The sequence below is a fragment of the Hyaena hyaena genome, unplaced genomic scaffold (genome assembly GCF_003009895.1).
Source record: "Hyaena hyaena isolate Hyena2069 unplaced genomic scaffold, ASM300989v1 scaffold_117, whole genome shotgun sequence".
In the NCBI taxonomy this organism is placed as follows: Eukaryota; Metazoa; Chordata; class Mammalia; order Carnivora; family Hyaenidae; genus Hyaena; species Hyaena hyaena.
In genome coordinates this window covers 1,917,605-1,935,899 of record NW_024080749.1, presented here as the reverse complement: position 1 = coordinate 1,935,899, position 18,295 = coordinate 1,917,605, and positions in this window count along the sequence as shown.

The window sequence follows — 18,295 nt, the reverse complement described above, 5'->3', positions numbered from 1 at the left end:
TGTGAGAAAATCAAAATTCTAAGTTTCAAGACTTTCTGCAGTTTCAGTTCTTAAAAGCCCCAGCATGTCGGGCATGTGGGGAGTGTAGGCACTCAGTGAGTCTCAGATAAATGTGCTTAGTGATCACTAAGTGTCTTAGAAAGTTTTTAAAGAATTTAACTTCATAAATTAAAATTTGTACTGCATTATTGGAGGTATGACCGTATCCATGGTATAAGCATTGTATTTTTTACTTTTATAAGTGGAAATGATTCATCTTTTGATATTCAACTAGGTAAAAAGTAGAAAATGTAGACTAGCTGGGCTCTTCAGATGACATTTAATGCTGATTTTAAAGCACTCTTGACTCCCGCAGCACCCTATGAAAAAACACTGATATAAAAACTCATTCAAGACCCTACTAATAGTTAATAGGGTGTGGGGATTTGGGCCCAAAACCTATGCTTTTAATGAGTGTTAATGCATCCCCAGTAACTGGTTGATTTGGTCAACTGTGGACAGAACTTTATAAATTGAATTGGAATCTGAAAATAGACTTTTTATGTGTATTTTGGTGGAAGTTTGTGTCGATTTATTAGAGGGTGTTCCTTGGGAATATTGATATCGTGAACCATGGATTGTGCATAAAAGAAAAATTGGTATCACTAGCTGTGTGTATTGGTATATATGGTATATGCAAATTATTGTGTTTATAATAAGTTTATATAACATGTCAGATATCAATATCTGTAGAATTAATCTTAACTATTATTTCCTATATGATGCTATCCTCTGTATTAAAAGTAACCGCTGGACTCATTTTTAAATGGAATGGGTTTGTAGGCCACAAGAGACAGAAGACTCATCTGAAGGGCATGGGGTTAAGTGGGGAATAGTTCGGAATCAGCAGTTGGTCCCACTGCAACGCTAGCAACAGGCAGCCAGTGTGTGTAACTATAAAACAGTCTGTTGAAACCTATTGTAACGTAAACATCTAAACAAAGAGAAGGGAGGGGAATGAATGGTCTTCAAAGTAAGAAAATCTATGCACACTGTGTTCATCACATTTAAAAAATTCTCTTATGTTCACCTGTAAACCCATTTTGCAATACTCCTAAGAAAAACATTCTTAACTATTTTTTAGCCAAAATTGATACTCTCCAAATTTGTAATAAGGCATCCATATTCACCAAACCGACTTGAGGCAATTAAAAAATAATGCAATCCATTCTCAAAGAATGAAGGGCTATAATCATTAAGGTTACACAAGAGTGCTACAGAATTTTTAAAATGATTCCCAAAGAGGAGTGGCAAGTGCCCTGGTGTTTTAAAACCTAATTGCACACCAGGACTTCCTAGACTTCCTAGGGAAGCTTTAAAAGAAAACTAATGCCTCTTGTAGATTTTTTTCTTAGTAGGTCTGAGGTGACTTCTTTTGTTCAGCTAAATTTGGGAACCGTTACTTTTGATTATAGATATTAAAGCATATAAATTCCCAGTTTGACTAAGGAGAGACCGTTCGCTTGATATGCAAGTTTTGAGATTTTCTTTAACATGTTACATGTACTTATTAACACCTCAGCTGGTTAAGGTAACATGTTGGTGAGCCAAGAGATTTGATTTCAGAGTCGGGCTAGTTAATTTCAAGGAAGTCATGGTCACAGATCACAGTATTAATCACAGCCTGCCAGTTGTCATTAGTGGATCCTCCTAAAAGTGAGGGTTGTGGGGGAAGATGAGTCAGTAGCGTCCTCATAGTTGAAGAGCAAACTGTGGTCTTAAAGGTTTTAATCAGGCCTTCCCCCTGGGGGAAATTGAATCCAGAAACCAAGTAGTCAAAGTTCAGGTACCTTTAGGCCACTAGTCAAGAACCATTGGTTGTGAAGCGGTTTAGTGAGCTCTGGATAGCAAAACTCAGTATGTCTGTGCTGCCAACTTTGTGAGGTCAAACAAAGTATAAGCCATAGTCTTGGCTGTTATCAGTGTGATCCAAATGTTGAGAAATGTTGCCGGTGAAATTTAGTCTTCCGTCTGACGATCCTCCACTTAATCTGACATGAGGTGACACCCTTAAGAACATGATACTCCCAATTCCCTAAATGCCCAGATCTGACTTTGGGATTATTTCTCAGTAATGGGCTGATCATAGAATCATCCATATTCTCTTCTTCCTGTAACAGCAATTAAGCAAAATACATGTTTTTACTTGGTTTTCCCATTGAAAACAAAATTAAGACCAATAAAAATAGCTCCATCAGCTCGGTGTGTAGATTAAGCAAGATTTATGTATATAAGGGAACCCACAAGCTCCTCCGCAGGCAAACCCAATTTTCAAGGTTGGTAAAACAGGGAGGGCCCCCTTCCAGCCTGTAGTTGGGTTTCTGAAAGTGCACTCTGGAGATCCGCCGTTGTGCTCATGACCCTGGCCACGATTACTGCTGTTTCAACTCAAGTGCTGGTGCAGTCTATCAATGCTCACTTATCTTTGTAACTCTTACTTCCCCATAGTCCTCAACTCTGAATCCAGGGGTAGATCTGGGTGATCAGCATTACTGCTCCTGAGGCAGATTTACCTCAGCAGGTCTCTTGGAAGATTTGGAGCTTGAATCAAGTGAAGGAGTCCCTGTTAGCAGGCTGTCACTGTAACAGCTCTTACATGCCTGGTACTTAGTTCTCAATAAAAGCTAAGTTCACTCCAACCCATTAATAACAGCAGCATACCCCCTTCTGTAGTTAATAGCCCTGCGTATCAACACAAGCTGTTACATTAACCTTATTAAATACATCATACTCTGAAAACAGTTTATTGCCTAGAAATGCTCATTTATAAACTAAATTAGTTCATACTGTTCTCCCCTCTCCTTTGAGCCAGTGTAACTTCTTAAAATGTAATGCTTGCTTATCTATTATGGACTTCTTGCAGCCCTTCCTTAAAAGTCCCATTTTTCCTACTTATTTTTTGCAGTTGATATGACCAAAAAGCGAGTTGCTAAAACAGTTACAATCCAATCACACTGTTGAAATCTAGTTTTGTGCAAATGATCTGCACATGTATGTGTGCATATGGATATGGGTGTATATGTGCACTTCTGTTATAAATTACTAGACATATAGTTTATCAAATGGGAAATGACATAGTAATAAAATGAGTTGTTTGTTTTATTTCACGACCTTTGCTGAGAAACTGTATTATTAACTTTCACTAAAACTATGTTAGGCAAAAAAATGTACACATACATGCCAGCCTACATAGACGGGACGCTAGGAAATTTGTTGACTAAGAAATAAAGTTGTATTTATAAGTTAATTTCCCATGGTTACGTGTGTCATTGTCAGATACAATGATGAAAACAACTCCCTCCTTTGGTAAAAAAAAAAAAAAAAAAAAAGTACTAGAAAATATAAACCTGTAAAGATGTCTACAATATATACAGAAATGCTATATTTATCCAGCACAGCCAAATATTTACATAATTTATATTCTTTTTATAATTTCAGATGTCAGCTTTCTGCGAGTGTTACACATGGCTACAGCTTTTTGGAAAGAGTGGGGTGCCTATGTCACAATCTGTCTAATGACTGGATCCATGGGCATCAACTACAGCAATGCGAGTTCTGTGCCTTTTGGATCGTCTGGCTGTGAGTTACCTCCTTTTTCAGGGTGCCCACCTCTAACAGCGCCCTTGCTTCCCCTGTACTGGAGAGGAAACATAAGAATTGCAGAGCACATTTGCTGTCCACGAGTGAATGAGACTAAGATATGCATTGGGAAGGAGTGAAGGCTTTGTGAGAGTCTGCCTAGATGTTGGGAGGCAATTTGGGTTTGGGTTCTGAAGTGTAGGGGAAATCTAACCTCCAGAATAACGACGTATAAATGTGTAGTGTGAGATGGCCTCTATACCCTGAGTTCTAATTCCTCACATTTCAGTCATTCCAGGTTTACTAAGAAAACAAAAGACTTCTTTACAAAGAAGCAAAGAGATTGAAAAGGGACCATGGAGGATAGGGTGACAATACTAAATCCCACAAAGAATTCTAGTTCATTCCTGGATATACTCAAGACAGAGTGTGTGCAAGCAATTTATAAGATACACATCTTTTCAGAAGTTACTGATATTTGTGGTGGGAACTCCCGTTCATCCACAGGTGGGGTTGGAATGTTGTCGCTAAATGAACATTCCCCATCTGTTCCCTAGTGTGTATATTACATACAGCCTACTATGTTTAAAGAATGTGAATGTAATGAAATGTTTAGACTATACTGAATAATATTTTTTCATAGAATTCATTTGTGTAGCCCTTTATTATATATCTTTAAATATTTTTTTTTAATTTTTTTTTTTTAATTTTTTTTTTTTAATTTTTTTTTTTAATGTTTTATTTATTTCTAGGAGAGAGAGAGAGAGAGAGACAGCATGAGCAGGGGAGGGTCAGAGAGAGAGGGAGTCACAGACTGAAACAGGCTCCAGGCTCTGAGCTGGCAGTCAGCACAGAGCCTGACGCGGGGCTCGAACCCACGAACCGCGAGATCATGACCTAAGTGAAAGTCGGACGCTTAACCGACTAAGCCACCCAGGTGCCCCTATATCTTTAAATATTTAACCATATTTAATATGTATCTTTATATCTTCTAAGCACCAGATAGAGCTTTGAGCACTGGAGACTCAGCAGTGAACCAAAACAGACACATGGATTTGCCCTAAAGACGAATACATTGGGGAGAGTTGCCAAATATGATAAATTATAGAATGTGCAGACTATGCGTACTTTGAGAAAAAATAAGGCGGCTCAAGGGCATGAGGAATGGCATGGTGGAGGGGTGGTAACACTGCAATTCTAACTAGGATGATGACAGGCCTTCTTCCAAAGGTCATAGTTGAGCTAGATAGGGCCTGAAGGAGGTGAAGGATTGCAAGCAAGCCAGGCCACCAACGGGAAAGGAAGTTCCAGGCCAATAAGTAGGACAGTTCGAAGGCCTGCCCGGAATGTTCAGCAGAGAGAAGGCTGACATTACTAGTACAGGGCAGAGTAAGGGGAGAGAAGTAGGAGATGTTGGGAGCCCAAGGGGGTGGGACCCTGCAGCTCTGCAGGACTTTGCAGACTGGCTTTTTCTCCAGGGGACTGGAGAACTGTCACAGGGACATCAGCGTGGCAGTGACACAAATCTCGCTCACTCACCAGATTGCTCTAGCCGCTGTGCTTTGTGGCTGGGGCAACAGTCCCAGGGTGAGGGTGATGGGAGTGCGGAACAGGGTGGTGGGCACGGCTGTCCTTATGAGTGATCAGGTTCTGCATGTATTTCTGTGTTTCACACGTAGCATCTGGTGAATAGCGTGTGGGCCAGGGAGAAAGAGATGTCCCCAAGGCTTAGTCTGAGGAACTGACAAGACAGACTTATTACCTAGTCAGGGTGAGTAGCGTGTTTTTGTTTCTTCTTCTTTTTTTTTTTTTTTTAGGTTTTTGACTTCTTTAGTTTATTATTATTAATAGTCATTTTTATAGCAAGTTTAGGTTCACAGCAAAATTGGTCATTGGACCTTGAGGAAGGGGTGGATTGAGTTCCATTTAGAGACTGTTAAGTTTCAGTGTCTAGTAGACAAGCCAAGTGTGGACATCAAGCAGGAGCCGGATCTGCATGGCAAGGTTGAGGGCAGGGGTGTAGCTGGACACACGAATTTTGGCGTTGTCAGTCTGTAGATGGCGTTTTTAGCCATGAGACTGGAGGAACTCCCCAAGGTCGCGGCCAGTTATCAGTACACCGTTCCATCTCTGCCAGCAGATCTGGGTCCTTGGATGGTCTTCCTTTGCCAGCTGACATGGTGTAGAGCTTTTTCCGTAGAAAGTCCTGATGACACATCGCGGAACGAGTGGTTTCCTGTCCAGGGTCTGGGGTTCACCACCAGGTTTTGGGAGGCACCTTTTGTTTTTTTCATCCACTGCCCTGCTTGCATGGTTTTTCCAGTGCTCAGTGTCCCAGGGCCCAGCTCTTCCCAGCATGTGCCCCTCCCCCCAAAGCCCCAAGGGCTTTCTTAAGCCCTTGACCTAGGCGTGGCAGCTTGGCTGGGACCCACAGATGCTGGGCTGGTACTGCGGCACAGACCACTGCTAATTCACACCCTCCTCAGCCTACCCAGTCCCATGCACCCATGCTAGGAGACAGGGCGGGCTTCCGTGCAGGAGTCTAGCCCTCTGGGGCTGAGCCTGGCATAGAAGCGCACCAGGTCCTGGCAGAACCCGGCCTTTCTAGATCCTGGCTCCAGCAGTGCCTGGTGGCCCAACCCCCTCTGCGTGCCCAACGCCCTTTGTCCTACTAATTTCCCGTTAGCTCATCATTGGCCACAGGTTGCCTCCACCTGGGGGGTTTGTTTCCCTTGACCTTCCCAACATAGACGCCCAGCCCCCAAAGCATGCCCACCCTCAGGTCATCTGCATCCCAGAGGGATGTTCCTGCCTGCCTGGTGACAGTAGCAAATTTTTCCTGCTGGTGACAGCCAGCAAATTTTTCTTCCTTCCAGGGAGCTTCAGCCTCACCTTCGCTGTGAGCTGAACCCCTTCCAAGCCTGTCCTTCTTCAAGCACTCTCCCTTGGGCTAAGGTGCCCATTAGAGTTCCCTCAAAATCTTCAGTCTTCCAAAATGGCTTCCTAATTCCTTATCTGAAACTTCTTTCACTTAAATTACTGTGTGGTCTCGATCACCTGAGCGGACCCAGACTGACAGAGAAGAGTTGATAGTAAAGAGAGAGAAGAAAAGGTCCGAGAGGTTTGAGCTCTGGGGCACCTTGCCAGTTAGAGGTTGGAAAGAGGGACTCAGATGAGTTAAGGTAAGCAAGTGGTCTGGGAGGGAGGAGAATCAAAAGAATGTGACATTGTATCGCTGGAGCCAAGCAAAGAACACGTTTCCAAAGAAGGAAATTACTGACTATGTCAAAAACTGCTAGTCATATATGATGAGAAATGAGCGTGACCATCAGGATGTAGCAACATAAACATCACCAGCTGCCTTTCCAAAAGCAGAAACATGAGAAGGAATCTAGAGAGTCTGTCTATCAACCTGCTACCCAAGGCAAGACTGTTTTTGAGATGCCCTTGACAGAACTTCCACCTGATCAGTATCCTAATTTGCTTGCAATATCACTATTTAGTTATGTTATTCTACTTATTAACTTTAGGGCTTTCTATTTTCAAAAAATCAGAGGCATCAGTTATATAGAAACCATAGAATATTGAGATATACCCTGATGCCTTTTTATATGTATTAGTTTAACTAATATTTATTGAGTATCTACTGCATTGCAGGTACTGGTCTAGGACCTGGGATAGTATGATAGTGAAATAGCAGAGCAAAGAGCTTGCTGTCATGAAGTTTCCATTTTGATGGGAGACACAAGCAATAAGCTAGTGAACAAGTATATAAACTAGGGTGTTTTCAGAGCACTATATGCAATGAAGGAAATAGAACAGAGTGCCAGAGGAGCAGGCATTGTATCAGTGGTTAGAAAAATCCTCTCCAAAGAAATGGCATTTGAGCTAAGATCTAAATACAGAGAGAGTGTGACAAAAATCTACAACAAAAGCTTTCTAGATAGAGTGTGTGACAAATAGAAGGATGTGGATTCAAGGGGTGAAAGGAGAGTAAGGCCTCAAGCACAGTGTGGAATCTGAGAAAGACGTGGAATATAAGGTCAAAAGACAGGCAAGGGGAATTCTAGTTTCCGTCACGATGGAGCAGCAGGGGTGAGATTTATACTCCAGCCCTAGGCAATTAGAGAACTAGAAAAATTATATATTAAATATTGGTTTTCAGATTTTTGAAAACATGCAGTTATCATTGTGGTCCTTCAGGGAAAAAATAAGGTGATCCCTACGATTGCACTAGGTTATGAGGGGGACTCAGTTTCCAGGCTTAAGTACAGGGAGGGAGGAACCCCAACAGCTCTTGGGAGTCTTTTTAAGTTGAAGAGTCCAAAATCAAAGTTTAGGGTGGTCAAAGATTGGATGGAATTTGTGGGCCATAGTCCAGAGGAGAGAGCCCTGGACACCTGCAGACGTGTCCTATAAAGTCTTTGGTTGAGTATTGACCTAAGCATTCATGAGAGGAAATTATCCAAAGCCAAGGAAAGACCCACTAGAAAGGAGAATGTAGAAGATTCCCAGAGCCCATACAAGATTGGGAATCATCTGTGCCCCTATCAGCCAAATGGAAAAGTATCACAAAACACAAGGCATTGGTTAGAATCCTCAGAAGGGTGTCAACTTAGGAGGGAAGCAAAATTAGCTGTAGACTAATGGCTGCTCTGGACTTACACCAACAAGGATCAAAAGTAAACTTTGAAAGAATCCAACTGAGTCCAAGGACCTTAACTGTGAACCAGAGTGTAAAGGAGTACAACAAAATTCTGCAATCCATACATGAAATTCACAATATCTGGCATCCATTAAAAAAAATTACTAGAGGGGTGCCAGGTTAGCTCAGTCAGTGGAGCATGCAACTCTTGATCTCAGGGTTGTAAGTTCAAGCCCCACATTGGAGGTAGAGATTACTTGAAAATAAAATCTTAAAAAAAATTTTTTTTAGTTTATGTATTTATTTTGAGAGGGAAAGACCGAAAGAGAGAGAGAATGGTAGGGGTAGAAAGAGAATCCCAAACAGGCTCCACAGTGTCAGCAGAGCCTGATGCGAGGCTTAAACTCATGAACTGTGAGATCATAACCTAAACCAAGAGTTAGACATTTAACCAACTGAGCCACCCAGGCACTCACTTAAAAATAAAATCTTTTTTTTTTTTAATTTTGTTAATGTTTATTTTTGAGAGAGAGAGAGAGAGAGACAGAATGTGAGTGGGGGAAGGGCAGAGAGAGAGGGAGACAGAATCTGAAGTAGGCTCCAGGCTCCGAGCTATCAGCACAGAGCCCGATGTGGGGCTTGAACCCACAAGCCGTGAGATCATGACCTGAGCAGAAGTCGGATGCTTAACCTACTGAGCCACCCAGGCACCCCAAAAGTAAAATCTTAAAAAAATTACTAGACAGGCAAAGAAATGGAATAATGACCATAATCAGTAGAAAAACAGACCTGTAATGTGGAGATGATGCAAGTAGCAGACAAGTGCTTTAGAAGAGCTCTTATAAATACAGTCCATGTATTCAGAAAAGAGAGAAAAAGAAGATCACAAGGGGGAGAGAAACAGATGATATGAAAAAGACCCTAATGCAACTTTCAGAGATGAAAAATACAGCATCTGAAATGAAAAACATATTGGATGAGATGAAAGCAGAAAAGCTCAACTTTGAAGACATAGCGGTAGACGCTATCCAGGAAGCATGGAGATATTAAAAACAAAACAAAACAAGAACAAAGCATCAATGACTCAGCACAATATTAAATGACCTAAAATATGTGGAAGTGATGTTCCAGTAGGAGAGCCGAAGATAGGGACTGAAAATATACTGAGGAAATAATCAACACAATTTTTCAAAATCTCATGCCTATAAATCAGTGGTTGGAAAACTATCACCTTTTGGCCCAAATCTGACTGATGACTACTTTTGTAAATAAAATTTTATTGGAATACAGCTATGCTCATTTATCTACAATTTATGTGTTATGGTTGCTTTTGAATACTTGTGATAGAAGCTGTATAGGGTGAAAAGCCTAAATTCTTAACTATCTAGCCCTTTCCAGAAAAAAAATTGCCAAGGGATTGGAAGAGAAGATTAACTGTAAAAGGACCAGGAGGGAACTTTTTGGGTTAATGGTATTGTTGTAGATCATGAGTGTGGTAGACATTACATGATTGTATACATTTGTCAAAGCTCATTGAATTGTACCCTTAAAATTAGTAAGTTTTATTATACGTAAATTATGCTACAGTAAAGCTAATTTTTCCAAAAACACTAGGCAAAAAGGCTCACTCAACGTCTCACAGACTTTGGTAAAGAGTTTGGCTTACTTGCATTTTTTAAAAAATTTTTAATGTTTGTTTTTTTTTTTAATTTATTTCTGAGAGAGAGAGAGAGACAGCATGAGCAGGGGAGGGTCAGAGAGAGAAGGAGACAAATTGGAAACAGGCTCCAGGATCTGAGCTGGCTGTCAGCACAGAGCCCGATACGGGGCTCGAACCCATAAACCACGAGATCATGACCTGAGCTGAAGTCAGACGCTTAACTGACTGAGCCACCCAGGTGCCCCATCTTGCATTTTAAATGTAATCAGCAGGAAGCCAATAAAGAGTTTTAATCATAGGAGGGACAACTTGAAATTTTAAATGGTAATTTAAACAGTAGTGTGGTGAATGAGAGACAAGAGCCTGATTTAAAGGGTTTTGCAGTATTCTCTCTAAGAGATCATGGTGGCTTTGAACTCGATGATGAGGTGGATTGGTGATGTGTTTTTGAGGTAGAGCACTCTTGCTGATTGGATGTGGAAGCCAAGGCTGGTACCAGACAGAATTTTAAGGGCTTGGACAAGGAGGGGGGTGATGATGGTCTTTGCTGCAATGGGAAAGACCAGGGGAAGGCCGTGTCCACAATGTGAAAGCCAAATTTCGTCTGATTCACTGTGTGTCTGCCAGATAAATTACAATGTCTTATATACATACTTCTTTGGTTATGGCAGTTGAATTCAGGCATTCCTAACTCAGCAATAAGGTAAGTTCACTTCTCACTGTGGTCTACGAATGCTTTCAGAGAGAAACCAGCATTTTGACAATTGACAGTTGGGTAAAAAAAAATGAGAGATTCCTTTTTTAGATCTAGTGTAGATCTAGATCATTCTGAACTCTTGCATAATTCCTCTTCCCAGAAGATATTTAAAATTATGTTGAAGCAAAATTAAAACATCAGTGAGGAGGCATTTCGAATGGCAAATCCACTGACTATAAAAAACAATCAGTAAGGAGATTAAATAAGATAATGTTACTGTGTTAATCTTCAGCAATTCACTTTCCTTTCACACTTTGAGTTTCTTATCTCTCCAAACACCTTATTACCCCAAAGATTCTGACATTCAGACCCTTTGCATGCTCCTTGTCTTTAATGGTGTGCTAATTGTATTTGGAAACATGGCTAACCCACATGTGTCCTTTTAATTTTTATCCTAAAAAGAATCTGTTTATGAGCTAAATGTATAGCATGTATGTTATTAATTAGTCCCACATTTAACTTTATTTTCTGAAAATCAATACCAGCCAATCAAGGTCTTAAAGTTTAGAGGGGTCTCTCCTTTATATGTTTGCTCTTTGAAGATGAGTCCTGCTTTTCTCTCCAACCTTCTCCAACCTCCCTCCTCGGCAGCAAAAGCCCTTCCCCAGTCATGCGTGTCTTCTAGGGGTGTGGCCACACAATACACTGAAGCAAAGCAGAACCAAGAAAATTAGTTCCAAGTCTACTGGTGTCTGGAAGCAACTTGTTACCTGGAGGTAGAGCCCTAGTGAATGAACGTGTTGGGTTCACCCCAGCCTGACTCCAGCTTAGATCCTTCAATCTCCTTTCCAAGTCAGATGCACCCCTTCATCTTATGAGGTTCTTTCTACCACGCACCTGATTGGACCCTCCCAGTAGAGTTTCCATACCTCAACTTTATCTTGCTGCTCCTCTCCTTTCTCCTACCTATTGAACTTGAGGTAATGTATATTTCTTTTGTCCCCAACTAGAAGAAGAAATTCGTACTTTTTAAGGGAGCGAGCTCCCTTACAAAACATCTTCTACCTGCTGGATATGTCCATTCTCATCATTCAAAAACAAAATCAAGACTTGACTACAGTGTAAAGGGGACAACTGTCATACGTAGTCTTCCAGCCTCCAGCTGTGGGGTCTAACATCTCAGCCACACTTAATTCTTCCACTAATTGGCATTTTCCTTTAAAAATTCTGATCTACCAGGGCACCTGGGTCACTAGGTTGAGCATCCAACTCTTGATTTCAGCTCAGGTCATGATCCCGGGGTCATGAGTTTGAGCCCCACATCAGGCTCTGCATTGAGCATGGAGCCTGCTTAAGCTTCTCTCTCTCCCCCTCTGCCCCTCTCCCCCATTCGCACTCTCTCTCTCTCTCTCTAAAATAAAAAAAATTAAAAATTAAAAACATCTGGGGGCGCCTGGGTGCCTCAGTCAGTTAAGCGTCCAACTTTGGCTCAGGTCATGATCTCCCGGTTTGTGGGTTTGAGTCCCACATTGGGCTCTGTGCTGACAGCTCAGAGCCTGGAGACTGTCTTCGGATTCTGTATCTCCCTCTCTCTCTGACCCTCCCCTGCTTGCGCTGTCTTTCTCTGACTCTCAAAAATAAATAAAAAACATTAAAAAAAGATTTTTTAAATTCTGATCTACAAAGAATCACAAATATTTGCATTTTTCTTGATTTTAATACAAGTCTAATCATTATAAATCAACTCTTTTGGTTGGATCTGAGTTGTTTACTGACGTAGAATCCAAGATTCCTGGATATCTCCTAGTCCTTCCCCAGCAGACCTTCAATTTCTTGGAGTCCCTGGATCGACTGCACATATTTTCATGTGCATGTACACACACACACACACACACACACACACATCATTTGTCATTGTTTATTGCTGTTTTCTTCATTTCAAATCCATTTGTTCCAGAACGAAAGCTACTACTATTAAGTAGATTGTCTTTGCCTGGATGTATGAGTTTCCTAAGGCTGCTGTAATAAACTACCACAAAATAGGGGCTCAGATTTATTGCCTTATGGTTCTGGAGGTCAGGAGTCTAAAGTCAGTGTCACTGGTGTAAAGCCACTGCACCAACAGGGTTGTGTCCTTGCAGGCACTAGGGAAGAGAATCCATTTCTTTGCCTTCACTAGCTTCTGAAGGATGCCTGCATTCCATGGTGTTCTTTGAAATCCCTACATTACTTGGGGGAGGCTCAGCGTCCTTCACCTTCAGGGCTAGCATGGAAGGTCCTCAAAACTCTCTCCTCCTCCCCCACTGCCCCATCATCTCACCCCTTTGTCTCAGACTCTGACATCTCTGCTTCCCTCTTACAGAGACTCTGTAATCACATCAGGCCTACCCTGATGACCCAGGATAACCTTCCCTCTCAAAAATTTTAAAAAAAATTTAAATGTTGATTTATTATTTTTGAGAGAGAAACAGAGTGTGAGTGGGGGAGGGACAGAGACAGGGAAACACAGAATCTGAAGCAGGCTCCAGGATCTGAGCTGTCAGCACAGAGCCTGATCCCGGGCTTGAAACCACAGACTGTGAGATTGTGACCTGAGCCAGTCAGACGCTTGGCGAAGTGACGTACCCAGGCCCCCCCTCAAGATTTTAACTTAATCATGTCTCCAAAGTCCCTTTTGCCATCTCAGATAACATATTCAGGGCACCTGGGGGTCTAAGCCTGTTAGCAACTGACTCTTGGTTTCTGCTCAAGTCATGATCTCATGGTTTGTGGGTTCCAGCCCCACATCAAGCTCTGTGCTGACAGCACAAACCCTGCTCGCAATTCTCTCTCTCCTTCTCTTTCTCCCCCTTCACTACTCTCACTCTCTCTCAAAATAGATAAATTTTTTAAAATACTTATAAATTAAAAAAAATAATAACATTCACAGGTTCCAGGGACTAGGATGTGGACATCTTGGGGAAGGAGGAGGCACTATTCAGCCTTCCACACCAAGTAAACTATTTCACTTTTTTCTTCAAAACCTACATTATTAATTCATTAAATGAACCATAATCAAGATTTCTTTTCTCCAGGGATAGAAGCCCAGGGAGTTTAAAGGCCTCTACAGTTGTGTGATGAGTGGTGGGTAGTGAAAACACAGAGGGGCTGGTAGATCCCCTCAATTTTTTTTGTCGCCTTGCCCAGTTCCTTTTCTTCAGTTACTCACAATATGAAACATTACTTTTGAATTATTAAAAGGCCATCTTTTAATTGGGCTGAACAATTCATTTGAAGCAGGCTGTGTAAGAAGTGTTTTGCCAGTAGAAAACTCATGTGAAGATAAGGCCAGTGGTATAATTTTGTGTCTTAATTCTTTCCCTGCTGATGGCAGTGTATTTGCTACCTTATCATCTTTGGGTCTGAAATATCAAACATAATTTGAAGAACTGGTGTAAAATTAGGCTGATCTAGCTAGCTGCCATCTAGAATAGACTACATGCAAGGAATCTAACTACCTACTTTAAAGAACATGCCATCCAGATGAAAAGGCAAAACAGATCGCACAGTGACTTAGCAATGCGGGGAGTAGGGAGTGCAGGTGTTATTTAAGAGCGAGCCGATACATCCAGAAAGCCTTCTGTGTTCTTTCATGCCCCTTCAGTAAATTCACTTGGCTCAATTTTCACTTGCGAAAAATTGAAGGAGAGTGGATAGGAAGGTATAGTTTTATTTTGTTTTTAGTTAATAGACTATTTTTTAACTGATAGACTATTTTTTTTCAGAGCAGTTTTATGTTTGCAAAAAATTTAGCAGAAAGTTCAAAGAGTTCCCGCATATCCCTTTTTCTCTGCACATAAGTTCCCTACTAATACCATCTTGCATTAGGGTGCTGCATTTGTCTTAATTAATGAACCAATATGGATGCGCTATTATGAATTAGCATCTGCATTTCACATTAAGGTCCACTCTGTGTGCTTCGGTTCTGTGAGTTTTGACACATACTTGCTATTGCATAGCCAGCATTCCAGTATCATACAGAACAGTTTCACTACCATAAAACTCCCCTGGGTTCCATTTATTCATCTCTCCTCCTTCCCTCAAACTTCTGATAGCCACTGAGCATTTTACTCTCTCTACAGATTTACCTTTTCAAAAAAAAAAAAAGTCATATAGTTGGAATTCTATGTAGCATGGAGACTTTTCTGACTGGCTTTACTCATTTGGCGATACGTATTTAAGTGTCCTCCATTTAAGTCCTTTCATGGCTTGATAACAAATTTATGTTTATCACTGAATAATACTCCAGTGTAGGGGTGTGCCTCAGTTTATTTATCCATTCCCCTATTAAAGGGCAGCTTGGTTGCCTCCAGCTTTTCACAACTATGGATAAGGCTGCTATAAACATTCGTATGCAGGTTTTGTGTGGACAAAAGCTTTCAAATTTTCTGGGTGAATACCAAGGATTTCTGGATTCTATCTTCAGACTATGTTAAGCTTTGTAAGACTCTGTCAAACTGTCTTCCAAGGCAGCTGTACCATTTTGCATTCCTGACAGCAATGAGAGTCTTGCTCCTCCGCGTTCTTGCAGACATTCATTATTGTTAGTTTTGGGATTTTAGTCATTCCAAAAGGTGGGTGGTGGTATCTCCTTGTTAATTTTAATTTGCAATTCCCTAGTGACATATGATGAGGAGCGTCTTTTCATATGCTGATCTGCCACCTGTACATCTTCTTTGGAGAGGTGCCTGTGCAGATATTTTGCCCATTTTAAAAAGCGGGTTGTTTTTTTATTGCTGAGGTTTTAGAGGGTTTTTTTGCATGTTTTTGATAGAAGTCCTTTATTAGATATGTGTTTTGCAAATATTTCCTCCCAGTGTGTGGCTTCTCTTTTCATCCTCTTAACCATGTGTTAACTATTTTTGCAGAGCAAAAGTTTAAATTTTGGTGAAGTCCAACTTACCAGCTTTTTCTCTCATAGATCAAATTTTTGGTGTTGCATCTCAAAGTTCATTGCCAAACCTAAGATCACATAGATCTCCCTCTGTGTTACCCTCCAGATGTTTTATAGTTTCAAGTTTCATTATTAGGTATATGATCCATTTGAGTTAATATTTGTGAAAAGTGCAAGGTCTCTGTTGAGATTCACATTTTTTTTTTTGCATGAAGATGTCCAATTCTGCCACTATTTATTTATGGAAAAGATTATTTTTTTCTCCATTGAATTGCCTTTGCTCTGTTATCAAAAATCAATTGACGACGCTTGTTTGAGTCTATTTCTGGGCTCTCTGTTCTGTTCCATTGATCTTCTTCTCTATTCTTTTACCAATAGCATGCTTTTTGATTATTATAGCTTTATATATAGTAAGTCTTGACATCAGATAATGTCCAGTCTTTAATTAGATTGTACAGTTTTCTTTTTTCTTTCTTTTCTTTTTTTATGAATATAATTTATTGTCAAAGTGGCTTCCATACAATTCCCAGTGCTCATCCCAACAAGTGCTCTCCTCAATGCCCATCACCCATTTCACCCTCTCCCCCACCTACTCAGCCACCCTCAGTTTTGTTCTCTGTATTTAAGAGTCTCTTGTGGTTTGTCTCCCTCCCTCTCTGTAAATTTTTTCCCCTTCCCGTTCCCCATAGCCTTTCTTCTGTTCCACATATGAGTGAAAACGTATGATATCTGTCCTTTTCTGACTGACATATTGCACTCAGCATAACACCTTCCAGTTCCATCCACATTGCTGCAATGGCATGTTTTCATTCTTTCTCATTGCCACGTAGTATTCCATAAAACGTAGTTTTTAGTACAGCCCACACGTGCTTCCACAAAATATGACCATTTAGATAAAGTTCTTTTCTTGTGGTTTTAAATTTTTTCTGTGTTCGTGAAAGTTCTAGAAGGTTCTACTTTCCAACCTCTTTCACATCCAGAAAAATTTGCTGGCACTGATGGGATCAGAGTAGGAAATTATTATTACCTAGTACAAGAAAACAAGGAACTCCTCTTTCTGAACTATGACCGCTTGCACGGAATGGATTATATATTAATATCACACTGCACTGAAGGTGGTGTGCCTCAGTCCCTCCCGCCCCCAGCTGTTAATGCTCAGGAACTTGTGAGCAAGAGTGCAGTCTACACACATGCTGAATTGATCTTCCTCCCTCTCCTAACTCCTCACCCAGGAATCCTAATGTGGAAAGAAACTACTCTCTCACCACCCAAACCAGAGATGGGTGCCGTCAACAGTGCTGGTGCTGCCGGTGTTCATGGAGATGGTACCAATGAGACGGGCCTATTTACCATCAGTTCTCTTGCAAGGGAAGCTTATGTACCCAGGAAATTCCCCGTAGCTACTGTAGGAAGAGAATAACTCCCACAGGCTTCCACTGCTCAGGAGGGTCACCTTCAACTCCCAAGAGATCAAATCACTCCAACATCCTCCCTGTAACTAAGGTAGGGCCTCCTGAGATCAGACCAACATGGGCACTAACAGAGCCCGCATCTCCAGCAAAACAACTGGGCTGTAGCATCACAGGTGAAAATGGAGACAGGCAGACAGCAGTGTGTCTGGAGCAGGGTCGGCCGCTTGCAAAGATGATGCCAAACTGAAGAGTCCATAAATGGCTCCAATAAGACAGAATCAATGCAGAAAGCAGAAGACAACTTTTTAAGTTTTTAAAAAAATTTTAAATTATTTACTTTTGAGAGAGAGAGCAGGGGAGGTGCACAGAGAGAGAGGGACAGAGGACCTAAGGCAGGCTCTGCGCTGATGGCAGAGAACCCAGTGCAGAACTGGAACTCACTAACAGTGAGATCATGACCTGAACTGAAATCAGATGCTTAACTGACTGAGCCACCCAGGCACCCCAGTAGAAGAAAATTTAACAGTATTTAAACATTTCAGGGATATGGCAGCAATGAGTCAATCTTGTCATTAGAAAGGACTATTTACAAAAAATAAGAAAGACTTCTTAGAAATAAGAAACCATAACTGTCAAAATTTTTTAACTTATTACAAGCACTGGTGGGGAAAACATTCCCCAAAATGGAAATAATGATTTAGAAGGGTAAATAGTTCTTCCAGAGTGCAAAGCAAAAAGACCATGGAAAAGAATTTCTAAAAGAAGAGACATACAAGGTAGACCAAAGGGACCCCATATTTGTGAATAGGAGTGTTAGGAAATGAGCCAGCAGATGTATAGAACAAGTACGTAAAGAACATTTCCTCACTTTTAAGAATTATGTGACTTTGGGGGCGCCTGAGTGGCTCAGTCTGTTAAGTGTCCAACTTTAGCTCAGGCTATGATCTCATGGTTCAAGCCCCGCATCAGTCTCTGTGCTGAGCTCTTGCTCAGAGTCTAGAGCCTGCTTGGGATTCTGTGTCTCCCTCTCTCTCTGCCCCTCCCCGGCTTGTGCTCTGTCTCTCAAAAATAAACGTTAAAAAAAAATTAACAACAACAGAAGAATCATGTGAATTTTTACTCAAAATGCATCATGAGTGTTTGGCGAGATTATTGAGAAAGCAGAAACAAACTGAAAAACATAGATTTGATTTCTAAGGATAAAAATAAGCATTTTCCAAAAACAGATACAAAATGTAGTTTGCCTGCAAAGGAAAGAGACTCAGACTCCCATGTGAATGGTCACTCCAATACCAAATGCCAAAAACAGTGAACAGCAACGTTGGCAAAT